Here is a 16,602-nt window from a genome sequence, read left to right as displayed (position 1 = left end):
AACCTCTGCTTAAAAACCTGCAACAAAGGGAAGTCCGCCACCTTCCTAGGGAGTCCGCTCCATTGCCAAACAGCTCTTACCACCAGAAAATTCTTCCTAAGGTTTAATTTCTTGCAATTTGAATCCATTGGTTCAGGTACTCCCCTCCGGAGCAGCAGAAAACAAGCTTGCTCCATCTTCCATGGGACAGCCGTTCAGATATTTGTAGAAGTGCCCACTCAGTCACTCCTGTTTGCAGAACTGGTATCATTACAGCTGCTGGACAATATCTATTCCACACTTGTAAGAAATTTATCTTAATGTGAGGCAGAACTTTGGAACTCCCTGCCTGTTGACAGCAAGCTGGTGCCTTCCCTGTACTCTTTCCAGGAGCCTGCTTAAAGCATTTTTGTTTCGGCAAGCCTATCCAGACATGCAGAATGCTGAGATGTATTTAGCCTCCCTTTAGCTACCAATGGGCAACATCCATCATCCCTGATCACTGGCCATGCTGGCTGGTGGCTGCTGGAAGTTGGAGTCCAGCAGCATTGGGAAGGACACAGGTTCCCCCATTCCTGAAGTATTAGCAAATAGGCTGAAGGGGAATGGGATAAAAAATGAAGTAATATAATTGCTTGATTATAGAATAAAGAATAATGTATTACAGATTATGGTACGTTATATAAAATCGAGAACCAAATATGAAAGACATTAAGAGGTTTATGATTGTTTTTTAAAATTCCTAGATGGAAGGTAGGGGGATTTCAGGATCTGGAAAGAAAGAAAGAAAGAAAGAAAGAAAGAAAGAGAATAATAATTATAATTACCGATAATCATATACAAAATTATCTCAAGGTGTAAGGTAAAGGTAAAGGGACCCCTGACCATTAGGTCCAGTCGTGGCCGACTCTGGGGTTGCAGTGCTCATCTTGCTTTACTGGCCGAGGGAGTCAGCGTACAGTTTCTGGGTCATGTGGCCAGCATGACTAAGCCGCTTCTGGTGAACCAGTGCAGCGCATGGAAATGCTGTTTACCTTCCCGCTGGAGCGGTACCTATTTATCTACTTGCACTTTGATGTGCTTTCGAACTGCTAGGTTGGCAGGAGCAGAGACAGAGCAATGGAAGCTCACCCTGTCACGAGGATTCGAACTGCCAACCTTCTGATCGGCAAGTCCTAGGCTCTGTGGTTTAACCCACAGCGCCACCCATGTCCATATCTCAAGGTGATGTACAATTAAAAAACAGCAAAAAGAAAAGGTAATATCACAAAGACCAGCACATACTTTTATCCAACTCAGATGGCTGGATCTACACCCACCTTTTAAACGTTATTAGAACGATAGTAGAAATATCGTTCTAAAATGTCAAGATAGGGAAGAGTCCTTTTTGGCTTCTCTTTTGCTTTGTTTCCACACCATCCACTCTACTTGGTTTCTGGTAAGGGGGTTGCTCTGCAGTGCCCTCTGGTGTCGCATTATGAAAGTTAAAAAAGAACATTATGAGAATAATTCCTTAACTCTTTTTAGCGTTAAAAACCATGAGTGTAGATCTGACCCCAAACTAGAAAACCAGAGACCCACATGTTGTAGTGGTTAGAATGTTAGAACAGGACCTAGGAGCAACCATGATTCAAATCCCCACCTGGCCACGAAGCTCACTGGGAACTCTATATATTGCATTTGAAGCTCTTTGGAGGAAAAGTGAGAGCTAATAAATGCAATAAATTTATAAAACCTTTCAAAACAAATTAGCCAGTTTGGATAGCTCACTTGGTTACAGCGTGGTGCTGATAACGCCAAGGTTGCAGGTTGTCCCCTTGTGGCACAGTTGCATATTCCTGCATCGAAGGGAGGTTGGACTAGAATGATCCTCAGAGTCCCTTCCAATTCTAATGTTCTATGATTCTATGAAATATATCTCTGACTGTTTCTGGAAGGCTAGGTTATGGGAGGTTTAAAGTGACTACAGTATAGCTGAATGCCAGCTGTTCTTAAGGAATATACGGGAAGAGGGATTAGATACGAATAACTGGTTAATAGATACAAAAAAAGTACATCAGATATATGGAAATTGAAGAAACATCTGGAGAATTTGTGAGGATAATTACAAATGGCTTTTGGAACAGATAAGAAACAGATGCAAAAAACAAAAAACAAAACCAGACTACCTCATCTCCTTTGTTGGAGGTTTTTGAAAGAAAGGCTGGATGGCAGTCTGCCAGGGATTCTTCAGCTGTGATATCTGCATTGCAGAGGGTTCGGCTTGATGACCCATGAGGTCCCCACAATTCCATGAATCTAAGCAGAAAGAACTGAAAATATCATGCAATGAAATCATGCTCCAGAGTAGATCCCTTGAAATGAATGGATCTAAGCTAGCCATGGCCTTTAATGTCATTGGGTCTGCTTTGGGGTGATCAATTCTGGCTACAATGCTAAATGTCCTTTCAGCCCATATTGTGTGGAAATGGCAGTTCACAGGGGACAAGGAAAGAACTAGAATAGTCATGAATGTAAGCTGCAGCGTGTGAGTAGGGTTTTTTTTTTTTTAAAAAAAAGCATGATGCACTTATGCAATTATTACAGCATGGGAGTAGATATCACCAGTGGTTTAGGGCAGAAAATAAATGATATAGACCAATGGAAGACTCAATAGGGAGAACTACGCTAAGGAATCCATTGCTGATGTCTAAAAGCACCAATGAAAAATGTGAAAACGGAGCATAGCTATTGTGGCTAGTAGCCACTGATAGTCTCCTTCTTCCTAATTTAATATATCGCTGGATATGTATATACCAATATACCAACCTCCAAAGACCTGCAAGTATCTATGGAAACAAACTGTGCAAATATAAGCCCCTTGAACAAGCAGCAATTGTCACTTCTGAGCTATAATAGAAGCAAATGCAAAAGGGAAAAAAATGATTATGCACAAATGAATTCAAGTCAGGCATTTGGAAGATCCTGCAAATTGGGAACGAGATATGCAGCGTGAAAAAGGAGCTGTGTAACTGTCGGCCCACATTTAGACATAATGAAAGGAATAAAAGGAATAACGAATATCAGAGGAGGGTGGAAGAGCCTCATTAGCAGAGGTGGGGGTTTCAAGAGCCACTTTTCATAGCCTAGAGCCTTTTGCTGGTTGATGATATGGAGAAGGACAGAGTCAGAGCTGCCTTGTTCTTACAGACATGACAAATCAGTGAGAGGAAGTGCACCCAAAAACGTCGCGCAATCTCCTGTTTTTCTCACCACTAAGAATGGAATATAGTTTTTTAGCTGCAATGGCGCCCACACGAGAGGTGCTGGACCTGAACTTTTGTGAGCTCCAGCTGAAACAGAAAGCTCTGGTTTTAGGTCACTGATAAGTTGGACTTCCTGGACCCAAACCAATAACTTTAAATGACAAGAAAGGAGATTCCAACTAAACGCCAGGAAGAATTTCCATTATTTTTTAAAATCAGTTTTTATTAAAGATTTTCTTGTGTAACAAAGAAGTACATATAGCATTCCCACTTTCAATTCATAGAGTCTTTTTTCACAGTTTGTTTACATTTGGTATGACACACTGTTTCTGATGGTAAGAGCTGCTCAGCAGCTGAAGGGCTGCCTTCCTTTGGAAGGTGGCGGACTCTCTCCTCCATTGGAGGTTTCAAAGCAAAGTTTGGATGGCCATCTCTCAAGCGGGCCTTAATTGAGATTCTTGCATAGCAGTGAGTTGGGTTCCATGACCCTCAGATTCCATTCCAACGACAATTTCTATGATTCCATGTGACGCTCCTATGACTTTTTCTTAGGAAACGAACCACGCAATGTAAAGCTACATAAATTGTGGAAGGGAGCAAAAGAGCAGCCAGGAAATCCATCAAAGGGTTCGAACCTCCAAATTTTAATATTCATGAACTGTAGAAAGCTGTCTTCTCTCCGGCTCTTAATATGCTCCCTTTTAAAGTGCTTTAAGATTTATAGCTGAGAACGTAGAAAGGCAAGGAGTTATTACCCATGGGTAAGATATAAGTCAACACCAGAGGAACCGGCAGCTGTAAGTGAAGAGAAAGATTAAAATTAGTGCAGAATAAACAATGGCTTACATATTTTTTAAAATACGGTCAAATATATGTATACAGACTGGAGTGGGGTGTGGTGGGGGAGAGGTTTAGCAACCAAAGGATCTGGATGCTATGGGGAAAAGCAAATGAAAATGTGGTAATGCTTCTGTGTCAAGTTCCAGGTGGACTGCTGCAATGCACTTTCTGTTGGGCTTCCATTGGGCCTGATCTGGAAGCTGCCACATTAGTGCAAAATGTCAGAGCTGCCATTTTGGCCCCTGATTCTACATAGACACAGGACATCCCTAGTAGTCTACCTTTACAGGGTGCCCTACATAAGAAGATCCCTGCAGGATCAAGCTAATGGTGTGTCTAGTGCTGCATTCTGTTCTGATAGTGGCCAACTAGTTATCTCAAAGGGAAGACCCCAAGCTGGGACCAAGCAGAAGAGCAACTCTCTGCTCCTGCAATTAACTGGTAATTCAAAAGCACTGCTTCCTGCAGCTCTGTGCTAGTGCTAGTGGATCAAGCCAAAGGGGGCCCATCTAGTACAGCCTCCTGGTCTCACAGAGGTCTAGAAGATGTGCCAATGGGAAGGCCAAAGGCAGGACCCAAGCACAAGAGCCCTTTCCCTTCCTGCGCTTTCTAGAAACTGGCATTCAGAAGCCTTGCCCCTATCAATACTTTGAGTTTCCTCTTTTTCAGGAAAGGTAACAACTTTTGCTTCTTGTGCTTTCTGTCGAAACTGTAATATAAGGCAGTTTACATCTGGATCAGTTACCTGGGCAATGTGGATGAGAGCTTGGCTGGCATAATTTGGAACAATCAAGGGGTGTCAACAGCCATCGGAGTTGGCTAGCAGTAATTCCTTCATTTCAGGAAAGAATGGTGTTTGTGTAATGCAACTGTCCCTCTCTGTTCTATCTTAACATCTATCCCAGCAGTACTGACGGTGTTGCAAAATACTTGACTCCTTGTTGCCTCTAAATGCATTTTCAGAATATCCTTAATGGAGTTTTCCTTACCTCAATTTGCAAGTCAGCAGTTTCCAGCCATGACATGGTGGGAGAAGATTACTGTTATTTTTATAATTATGGATCCTGCAGGGATGATAGACATACCAAATGTAACCTTATTAAGTAGCCAAAGCAACTAACATCCCATACACCCAGTATGCCACACTTAGAGATGACTGCTGATCTTCTCACCAAACCTCTGCCAAGAGGCCGGTTCCAGAACCTTCAAGCCAAGCTGGGATTCTGGGTGGTTTAATAAAATGTGTGTGAAATTGTTATACCTTTGCCTGAGAAGGGGTTCGTGGGGAAATGATGCTCCAGTCAAAATATCATGAGCAAAGGGTGAGCAAAGGGTTACAACACATGGAGTTCCCTGTAGATTCCTAGAGAGCACTCTGTGAAGTCATACCCTCTGCTTGCGCAGGTGTATCTTGATTTCAGTAAGGTTTTTGACATGCTTGTGGAGAAGCTGGGGAAATGTAGGCTGGATGAGGGAACTGTTATGTTGATTTGTAGCTGGTTGACTGACTGAACTCAAAGAGTGCTTACAGTGCTACCTCTGGTTATGAACTTAATTCATTCCAGAGGTCCGTTCTTAACCTGAAACCGTTCTTAACCTGAGGTACCATTTTAGCTAATGGGGCCTCCAGCTGCTGCCGCACGATTTCTGTTCACATCCTGAGACAAAGCTCTTAACCCGAGGTACTACTTCTGGGTTAGCGGAGTCTGTAACCTGAAGTGTTTGTAACCCAAGGTGTTTGTAACCTGAGGTACCACTGTACTAATGTTTACTCAGCCTGGAAAATAGTGACAGGTGGGGTATTGCAGGACTCTGTTGTGGACCTTTTGCTGTTCAGCGTCTTTATAGATGACTTAGATGAAGGTATTGAGGGGATGCACATAAAATTTGCAGATGACAGCAAACTGGAAGGACTAGCTAATGCCATACCAGACAGAATTGGGATTCAATACGACCTTAGCAGATTTAGTTGAGATTCCTGCATTACAGAGGGTTGGACTAGATGACACTCAGGGTTGCTTCCAACTCTACAATTTCATGATTCTATGAACAGTTCCTTCTTCCAAGCTTGATGGGAATGCTTGCCAATAATTCCAAAGGCTTTCTGTAAACGGTCAATCATTTGTGTGGCTGTGTCACAATTGTTGGTGTGAACTAGGTAGGAGCCTAAAAGACTATCACCAGTTGCTTGGTGAGCCTTGGCTGTGTTGAGGTGGCTGAGCAGGTCTTTAAATATCAATGGAAGGACAATGAAGGATGTACCCCAGGGGTCAGCAATTTTTTCTTAGCAGCGGGCTGGTCCACTGTCCCTCAAACCTTGTGGTGGGCTGGAGAAGCAGCACCGGGAGGGGGAGAGCTGGAAGAAGAGGCAAGCGGGGGCAAGTAGCCTTCCTCCCCAACCCCAGCTGCTGCACTTACCTTCCCAGGGGCTGCCGCTGCTGCCGCCACCGCTGCCACTTCTCATGGGTAGGAAGAGCCAGCTTATCCACTCCGCTCTCTGGCCCACAAGAGCACCAGGGCTGCAGCGGCAGCGGTGGAGGGAAGATGAGCGGTGTGAAAGGGCTGGTTCTGGAGAGGGGCTGCTTAAAATGGCACTCAGCCAGCTCAGCCCAGCCCCCTTCCTCTTCTAGGCAGGGCAGGGAGAAGCCACGAGGAGGGAGGGATGAGGCGCTGCCGCGGTGTGTGTGAGGGAGGGGGGAAAATAGAATGATGCAGGGGAAATATGGTGCAGCCCAAATGAACAGAATCCCGATCCATGGACAGTCCGTGGGCCAGATCCTGAAGGCTATTGGATCTGAACTGGCCCGCGACCCTTAGTTTGCCGACCCCGATGTACCCTGAGAAAAGAGATTTTTTTACCCCAACCATTAAAGTTACTTTGGTTGTGCTGACATCCTCTTTCATTTTTACATTTGCTAATTAAAAAAACAGAGACTTGGTAGAGAAGTAAGAACATAAATTTATTGTGATATCTGTTCTTGTGAATGTGGCGTCCTAAGATTGTTCTGAGGATAAAATGAGGATGGGGAAGCCATTCTGTGCCATTTTTATCTATAGTAGAAAAGCTAGATTATAAATGTAGTTGCTCCTCCTCCTCTTCATAAATAGGGCTGTTAAAGCATTCTGATGAAATGGCATCAGAAATTGCTGGCGTTTATTCATTCCATGACATTAGCACAAATCACTGTTGTTGCTTTAAGTCCACAAAAGAATACATAAATGATTACATTGTCCCCTCACCTGCATTGTGCTTTCATTGCATATACTAAATGAATGGGGATGAATAACATAATTAATTAGGCAAATTACATAATTTTGTGACAGCTGACACCAAGAAGAGGCATGAAAAGGGCAGAGGAGATGTTGGTTGTATGGAGGTGTAGTCTCCAATTGCTTGGAAAAAGCCCTGATCAGTAGGCGGGGACTTCAGTCTTGGCAACTGATTTTAAGGGGGGGAAGACCACTGGGAATGAGCTGCACAATTGCTCATTAGGCTGCCTGACACTCAGCCATATCTGTGTTTTTGCTAATAAAGAGTTAACTCCATATTTGAACTGTGTGATTACTGACTGGCAGGCTCCTGTGACACAATGCATCAATAATGTATAATCTTAGAAGCGGGGTGTCACTGTGACCTTAGTGCAAGACAAGTCATCTCCAAATGGGTGGAGACAATTGACTTGCAGGAGAGATGGCACTGCCATATTGCTCCAATTATGATTTTCATGATCCAAATTTCTAAGCGATCAATCTCTATCCTATCAAGGAGCAGCAACATCAATTTAGCCTCAAAATTGCATCAATTCCCCAAACCAACGCAACCCACCATATGCAGCGCAAATTAATGCAACATAATTGTGGGCATAATTTAAAATAATTGAATGTAGAAACTGAGCTGTCGCTACAGCTGTAAATCTTCCTTTTAAACATGAACAATTAGCTTGGTGCTTTAACTCTCCCCTACTTTTTTCGAGAGAGGGTAAAGGATTTTGAAGCTAGTGCCCCCACTCTCCACACGCTCTCACTCTCCAGACGCTCATAGTACATATAACCATTTGAAAGTTTTACTTAATTATGTGTGTGTGTAGGGCACATGGGGGCGCCTCATAGCAGGCTGTGCAGTTATCCACTTGCCTTCCCTTTCAAACAGAAAAAAAGCACTTTCCTGTTCCAGTAGCATGTAACTGGGTCAGGAGCACCATGCTGTTGGTTTAGCCACATCCACAAGGTGTTTGGATTCTGCGGTACTAGCCATTCTCTTTCCAGTGTTGGAGACAATAATGCAGGAAACCACAGGAGGGAGAAGCTCATGTGTTTGGATACTGCTTACGGATTTCCCAAAATGGGCATATGGCCACTACTGTGAGTAAGCAGAACAGGATTTTAGTCTAGACAGGACATTGGCCCGATTCAGCAGGACTCTTACCCCCCCCCCCCATTATCAGATGCAAAACAGCTGCTGAAAATTGCAGGTGAGGAAATTTGCTGTTGCACTTAAGTCCTGTCTAAAATGTGCACCTGTTTGGCCAATGTGAGTGGACTAGATGTGTTATAAATATATGTCTTTTTAATGGGTTAGATATAAAAAGCTAGCTAGAGCAGGTATTTCCCCAGTAGTGTCTGCTACTGCTGATGAGAAAAGTTTAACTTAATTTAATTTTATTTAAAAAGGTAACGAGGTAGTTTTCAGACATGGTTGGGTGGTGAATTAGAACTATATCAAGACTGAATGCAAATTTAAGGAATATGAACCACCTATACAGATGAAACCATCTGTTCTGGGGACATGCTGTGGCTCAGAGGTGGAGCACCTGCTTTGCATGCAGAAGGTCTCAGGTTCAATACCTAGGTAGGGCTGGGAAAGTACCACTGCCTGATATTCTTGGTCAACAGTGTAGACAATTCTGAGCTACATAGATCATATTTATTATTTCCCTTACTCACATGTGACTTTAACATTCAGTTAGCAGAGTTTAAAATTGCAGTCCCTTTGCAGCTTAAAATGTAGAAATCTCTGGGACAAAGTTGCTTAAGCTTATTAATAATTTTAATGGCCCTTTAGGAGACTGGATGACCCCCTTTTTATTGCTCTAAACCAAAGAATTGCACAGACGTATGTAATATAAGAAAAACAAAGTTGTTTACTTACATAAATTTTCAGACTTGATTCCAGCAAAAAGCAGCAGTGAAAGCAAGATAGGGAGAATCTTATGTTAAAAAACACATACTTGAGATAAAAAGAAAAACAGTCGGTGAGAGGTCAGAACAAGCATACTTTCTCTTCAGCTGCATGGAGGATTTGCGTGGGAACTCCATGTGTCTTAACCCTTTGCTTATCTGGCAAAACCTAAAAATTAATTTTGGCTGCAATATTCTTTCCCACAGAGACATGGAGAAAAAATTCTCTCTGTCCACTTTCTCCATAATCATGAAATTAAAGAGTTGGAAGTGTCATTTGTCAAACCCCCTGCAATGCAGGAATCTCACCAATAGTTTTATACCAGAGGTCAGCAACCTAAGGCCCATGGGCTGGAAGCAGCCTGTGGAGGTCGCTTGGCCCTGCCCATGAGCCACCCCCGAACTGAGCTGCCCGCTCATGCGCTACATTAAACTGGCGCAGCACAACGCGGGGACTTGCTTCCATGGCTCCAAAAATCACGTCTGTGCACAATCCGGCCCTCAAACGGATCTCAGTGGGACCGATCCGGCCCAGGCAAGATAAACCTTGCTGACCCCTGGTTTTATACACTTCCATTTTACCTCTGACTACTTTGTATGCTTCCATCCAGTGAGTGGTCCACTGGGCCTGTTTTAATTTTAGTGCCTGACTGTCCAAAAGAGTAACAAGGAAGAAAACAGGAAAAAGATGTTTTCTCATTTAGCAGAGAATTTGAGCATTATTACGCTGTAAATGAGCCTCTGCATTGCTGTGCAAGAAAATGACTCCCTATCAGGAGGTCTTAGTAATATGCAGATTTGTTGACATTTAATTAGATCAGCCATTGACTAATCAGTATAAAAGGCAGGTGGGGAATGACAGAAGACCTGTTTAAAGTTTTCAGGGCCTTGGTTGGTGTTATTTCCACCTCTAATTGAGGCTTAGATTTCACCTAGTCCTAATTAAGAAAGAAATCCGTGTTGAAGCCTGTGAGTTCCAGGGCCAAATTTAGCTCTTCCTTTCAAAACATCACCGACACTCTGATGACTCACCTTTCACAGATGGGTTGGAGTTTTTGTCTTCTTTTGTTTTTTTGTTTTAGGGGGAAAAATGAAGTTGTCACTGATAAGGTTGTTGAAATCTGAAAGAGTCTCCTGTGGTTAACCATCTCTCTCCTGTTCTTCACTTTTGAGAGGTGACATGATAGCCATCTTTGAATATCTGAAGTGCTCCCACATGGAAGATGCAGCAGGCTTGCTTTCTGCTGCTCCAGAGGGAATGACACAAAACAATCATTTCAAATGACAAAAGCAGGAGATCCTGCCCAAACCTTAGGAATAACTTTCTGGTGGTAAGAGTAAGGTTACCAGATTTTTTTTTCAATGAATCTGGGGACACTTTAAATACATACATACATGCATACATACATACATACATACTACATGTTTGGGACGTTGATGCTACAGTGATGGCAGTGGCAGAGGGGTGGCCGCTGCCTTGACTTCAACCGCCATGTTTCGCCTTCCTCCGAGGCTTCTATCTCCTTTCTCCATGAGCCTGGGCAGCCCCTGAGTTGTTGGTTCTTCATTGGTGGTGGTGGGGAAGTGGTGCATGGTGGGTCAGGCATGGAAGGCGGAGAAGGAGGGCCGAGAATAGCAGTGAGGCTCAGGCAGTGCGATGCCTCCCTTCCCATCGGAGCAGCCCCAAACTCATTCCTACTTGCGTGCATGCAGGAGGGGGCAGGGATCTGTCAGCTGGGAAAGGAGGCTTTCCGTTGCCTAACTGAGAGGTCCCTACACCCTCCTGCTTGCATGCAAGTAGGAGTTGGGAGGCTGCTCTGATAGGCAGCATGAAGCCTCCCTTCACAGCTTAGTTGCTGGGGTCAGGGAAGGTGGAGGCAGCCCAGAAGCTGCATCTTAGAGCCCCTGCACCACCATCATCTGGAGACTTCCGAGCAGCTCCTGGAGCCAGCCAGAGCCAACTGCCCCAGGCTGCTGAGACTGCCGCTGCTGCATTTCCCGGGGACATTAGATGAAATCCGGGGATGGAATTTGTCCGGGGACTTATTCGTAAATCCGGGGACTGTCTGCGGGAAACAGGGACGTCTGGTAACCCTAGGTAAGAGCCATTCCACAGTGGAATGGACTCCTAGAAGAATTTTTATTTTTATTATTATTATTAAAAAGACCATTTGGATTGCTATCTACCAGGGATTCTTGAGGTTCCCATGTAGAGCTTTCGCCTTCCCTTGGATTGTGAGCCCACCTGAGTTCCAAAATAGTCTCTGCAGCAACTTCAAGCCACAATTCCAGGATCCCATCCAATACCACCGGGGTTCCCCTTCAACCTTCTTCTTGATGCCCCATGGCAAATCCACTGCATCTCCTAACAGATGGAACAATACCGTAGTCATGTTTGGAATATGCATGGGGTTTTGTTTCAGATTCACTCAGGGACTATTCTTCTCAGAGATGCAGTTAATTTAACACCTGGGTTTGATCTTGTCCTTGATTATCAATATGATATTGAAGGGAGATATTTTATATATATATATATATATATATATATATATATATATATATATATGCAGGTTTTGGTGTCCTCGGGTGTCTTCCCGTGTAAAAGTTGGGGTGTCTAGGCGACGTTTCGACGAGGTCTCACTCGTCATCTTCAGGCTGGTGCTTTCGGCTTCTTGTTACTGGAACAGAGCGGGATCTCAATGTTTGAGTTCCTATAAATACTGTAGAGGGGGTGTGGTGTCTAGCCTCCAATGTTCTGGGCAGAGAGGAAGTTCCCAGGCTAGTGTGCCTTTTCTTCTTTTGTTCCTTAATTACTTGAGAGATACCTTGAGTGATTTCTTGAGTGATATCCTGAGTACCACTTAGGTGGGTCATTAGGTGTGGATTAGTTGCTAAAGTCTTTGTGTCTTGACCTCTTGAACTTTGTGAAGAGTTTTCCTGAGAAGATGGCTGTATTGCACTTAGTTGTGCTTTGGCTTGGCTTCGTGTATAGGGGCGAGCTGTGGTTTTGTGGCTTGTGTCAGCCAGATCTGTGTAGGGATTGCAGGGGGGTGCAGCATCCGGAGGTCTTTACACGGGAAGACACCCGAGGACACCAAAACCTGCATTCCTGTACCCGTGAAAATCTACGAAAGCAAATATATATATATATATATATATATATATATATATATATATATATATATATTTACACACACACACACACACACACACACAGACTCCTCCAGCCCATCTTCCTCTCCAGATTGATGGCCCCATTATCTCCTACGCCTCTATGCATAGGAAAGGGAACTCTGCATGGGGGAAAGACCTGAGGGTGTGAATGCAAATCCAATTAAGCTGCATTGAAAGAGACAATTAATCTATTTTCCAATTAAGCAATAACACTGATGGGTGGGCATAAATCTGTGGAGTTGGGCACTTGGAGAATATGAGCTGCAGGAGCTTAGGGCAAGTTCATTATCGGAGTGACCTGCTTCAGATGCAAAGGTCAACGATCTGACAGATCCAGCACTGTCTACTTGTGTCAAATGTGCCTTGTTTGCCAACTCGGGAAATCAAACTGAGAGCTAATGGGTGTCCACTGAGGACTACTAGGACTATTAGGGTGCTGGTTTGCACCCCATTAATTGGATACGTTGGAAAATCCAATAGAGAGCTAATAGGGACCCAATGAAGTATAATGTAGTGTTTGCACCTGTTAATCAGTTGGGTGCCTCTGTTTCAGAGCAGATGGTGCTTAGTCCTCAATCTCCCAACCCTGTATTTTTATACTGGGAAGATCTGCCAAAACAGATCCCTTCCCCCCAATGCTGAGGAATGCAAGGGAAACCTCTGAGCTGCTTATTTCTAGGGCTTAAGATGTGAAAGCAAATACAATAGAGCACTTTTCAGAGGAAGAGAGTCACTTTTCAGAGGAAAAGGAGCAGAGAGATGAAGCATCCTTAGTTGCTAACCTGCCTCTTCTCTTTTCACTCAACAGCGTAAGGAAGAGGCAAGAGCTAAAATGATGCAGCAGTTACTCTAGGAGTCTTTTGGAGCAAGATGGCAGCTACACTGGACTGCAAGCAGACACCTCCAGATATGACTGGAAAAGGCTCAGTGTCTGAAAACCCTGGAGAGCAGCTGCTACTCAGTGTAGACAATACCTACCTAGGAGGACCAAAAGATTCACTCATAAGAACATGAGAAGAGCCTATTGGTTTAGGCCAAAGGGGGCCTATCTAGTGCAGCAACCTGTCCTTACTGCGGCAACCAGATGCCTCAGTGCAAAGCCCCAAAGCAGGACCTGTGTGCAAAAGTATTCTCCAATTGTCCTTCACCATTATTTGGCATTGCAAGGTAGACTGGGCATGGAGATTCTGCTACAACAGTGCATAATTAAACTATATGCCTTTAAAAAGAGGATTAGACAAATTCATTGAGAAGGCTATTGATGGCTGCAGGCCTTGGTGGCTATGCTCTGCCTCCATGGTCAGAGGCAGGAATGCTTGTGAATACCAGTTGCTGGAAACTGCAAGAGGGGTGAGGGCTGTTTGCTGGTTTCCCATAATGGGCACCTGGTGAGCTACTGTGAAAACAGGATGCTGGACTAGATGGGACATTTGTCTGATCCAGGAAGCTCTTGTGTTATTATGCTCTTAATAGACTTCCATAAGGAGAGCCCTGCTGGACCAGGCCAGTGGCCCATCTAGTCCAGATGCTTTATATTGAACCATACCTCTGTTGCATTTTGCACACTGATTGGCAACAGCCCTCTAGGATTTCAGGCAGGGAATATTACACAGCCCTACCTGGAGATGTTGCTGGGAATTGTACGTGGGACTTTCTTCATGCAAAGCAGATGCTCTACCACTTATCTACAGCCTTACTTCTGAACCCCTTACCCAGTGCTTTATCCTTCAGAAATGATTTGTAATCCCCAGTGTTTGGGCTCCATCAGGGGTATCTCTGAATGGGCCAGCTTTTCCTGCTGTGGCTTCCAAACATCAGAGGCATTCCTGGATTTTGAACTTTAATCCATGCTGCAAAGGAGTAATCCCACCCTAATCAAGGCACGTGTGTGTTTTTCTGGCCAAAATGTCAGATTAAATGAATTTTCAATTGTAAGCCTACTGGCAAGTCTACAGGTCGCTCCATCTCAGTGCAAAGTCACCTCACCTGCTTTGCAACACTTAGAAAACTAATAAATGCATACCAGGTAGGAGATGGAGAGAAATTTGCATCATTCTGCATAGAAAGGCAGACTTCAACATTTGCATTTTCCAAACGAAACAAAACAAAACCATGTAGACCAAAACAAAGATCTGTTCCTGTGGCTGTAATTTGTTGCAAACTGATTTTAATCATGGATTACTTTAATGCGCTTCATGTGGGTCTTCCCTTGTGCTTGATCCAGAAGCCACAGTTAGTGTGGAATGCTGCAGCATGGCTGCTGATAGGAGTGAGGCCTTGTTAGCATATAAAACCTGCTCAGAGACCTGCACAGGTTTCTGATCTGCTACTGGGCCAGGTTCAAGGTGTTCCCATGAGTATATAAAGCCCTTAACAAATTGCGACCAGTTGACCTGTAAGAACACCTCATCCTACCTGTGCCCACTATACCACTTCAGCTGGCAGAACTGGCACTGTTCCAGGTGCCACATGGTACCTCCTTCACATTTGTAAACTCAGTCAGCAGAGCATGAGACTCTTAATCTACTGGGTACCAATCTGTTTCTGGGCACAATTCAAACTGCTGGTTATGACCTATATTTTTTTTTTATAATATTTTTTATTGATTTTAAAAAATACAGAAAAAAGAATAAAGGATAGATATAAGAAAATAGAATAGAAAAAATAACCAATTTCCGTGTTCTTTTTTCATCAAATCTAAAGGACTTCCCCACATCCTCCAAACCCTGCATTCTCTGTCATATAAAACTTCAGCAATTTGTTAACTTATTTCAAAACTTATTGTATCTTCCATTTTATCATGTTCCCTGATTTCAATTTTACTGTAACCCAATTCTTGTACGTTTTATATTAAACACAATAAAGTTGTTTCATTATTTTACCTCTAAATTCTTGTGTCTTAATTTTCATTTCATTAACTTATATTTGCTGAAGCTAGAGTTTCCTAAAAGGTGCATTTTTCTTTTTTAACATTCATACAACTTATAGTGTTTTTTCAAGTAATCCTTAAACTTTTTCCAGTCCTCAGTTGTTTCTTCTCCCAAGTCTCGGATTCTGCCAGTCATTTCGGCCAATTCCATATAGTCCATCAACTGCGATTGCCATTCCTCCAGCGTGGGTAAATCTTGTGTCTTCCAATATTTTGCAATCAGAATCCTTGCTGCTGTGGTAGCATACATGAAAAAGGTTCTGTCCTTCTTAAGCACTCTCTGGTCCACCATGCCCAGAAGGAAGGCCTCTGGTTTCTTAGGTAAGGTAGATCTCAGTACCTTTTTTAGTTCATTATGGATCATTTCCCAGAAGGCCTTCACTTTCGGGCAGGTCCACCAGAGATGAAAGAATGTCCCTTCCGCCTCTCTGCATTTCCAACATTTGTTGTCGGACAGATGGTATATCTTAGCTAGCTTGACTGGCGTCATGTACCACCGGTATACCATTTTCATAATATTTTCCTTCAAGGCAGTGCATGCCGTAAATTTCAAACCGGTGTTCCATAACCTTTCCCAGTCTACAAACATAATGTTGTGCCCCACATCCTGCGCCCATTTTATCATGGCGGATTTGACTGTCTCATCCTGTGTATTCCACTTAAGCAGCAAGTTATACATTCTCGAAAGTAGTTTATTTTTTGGCTCTAACAATTCAGTCTCTAGTTTCGATTTTTCCACCTGGAATCCAACCTTTTTATCTATTTTAAAGACCTCCTGAATTTGCGCATAGTGCAGCCAATCTCGCACCTTGGTTTTCAGTTTTTCCAAGCTCAGCAACCTCCAATTGTCTCCAATTTTTTCAATTATTTCCCAATACTTAGGCCAATGGGCCTCCATGTTAAGTCTCTTACGTGCCTTGGCCTCCACCGGAGAGAGCCACCTCGGAGTCTTACTCTCCAATAAGTCTTTATATTTTGTCCAGACCATCAAAATTGCTTTTCTGACAATATGATTTTTAAACAATTTGTGCACTTTAACTTTGTCATACCACAAATATGCATGCCACCCAAACGCATTATCAAACCCTTCCAGATCTAGGACATCAGTGTTCTCCAGTAAAATCCAATCTTTCAACCAGCAGAAGGCTGCAGATTCGTAATATAACCTCAAGTCTGGCAGGGCAAATCCCCCTCTTTCTTTCGCATCAGTTAATATTTTAAACTTTATTCGGGGCTTTTTGCCCTGCTAAACAAACT

The 16,602-nt window shown here is 43.4% G+C and overlaps 1 long non-coding RNA gene across 1 annotated transcript; it reads right to left on the bottom strand.

The window, feature by feature from the left end:
- Positions 1-3,502: 3,502 nt before the first annotated feature.
- LOC310836847 lies at positions 3,503-10,942 on the bottom strand. Its single transcript, XR_014560263.1, has 3 exons — positions 9,214-10,942; positions 5,054-5,128; positions 3,503-4,019 (listed from the first exon to the last, which is right to left on the bottom strand). It is a non-coding gene; the product is annotated as an uncharacterized lncRNA (long non-coding RNA).
- Between the last annotated feature and the right edge of the window lie 5,660 nt (positions 10,943-16,602).

The sequence above is a fragment of the Podarcis gaigeae genome (assembly GCF_964106915.1).
Source record: "Podarcis gaigeae genome assembly, chromosome: Z".
In the NCBI taxonomy this organism is placed as follows: domain Eukaryota; kingdom Metazoa; phylum Chordata; class Lepidosauria; order Squamata; family Lacertidae; genus Podarcis; species Podarcis gaigeae.
The sequence above is the reverse complement of the archived record's forward strand: the minus strand, read 5'-3'. Positions and strand labels throughout refer to the sequence as shown.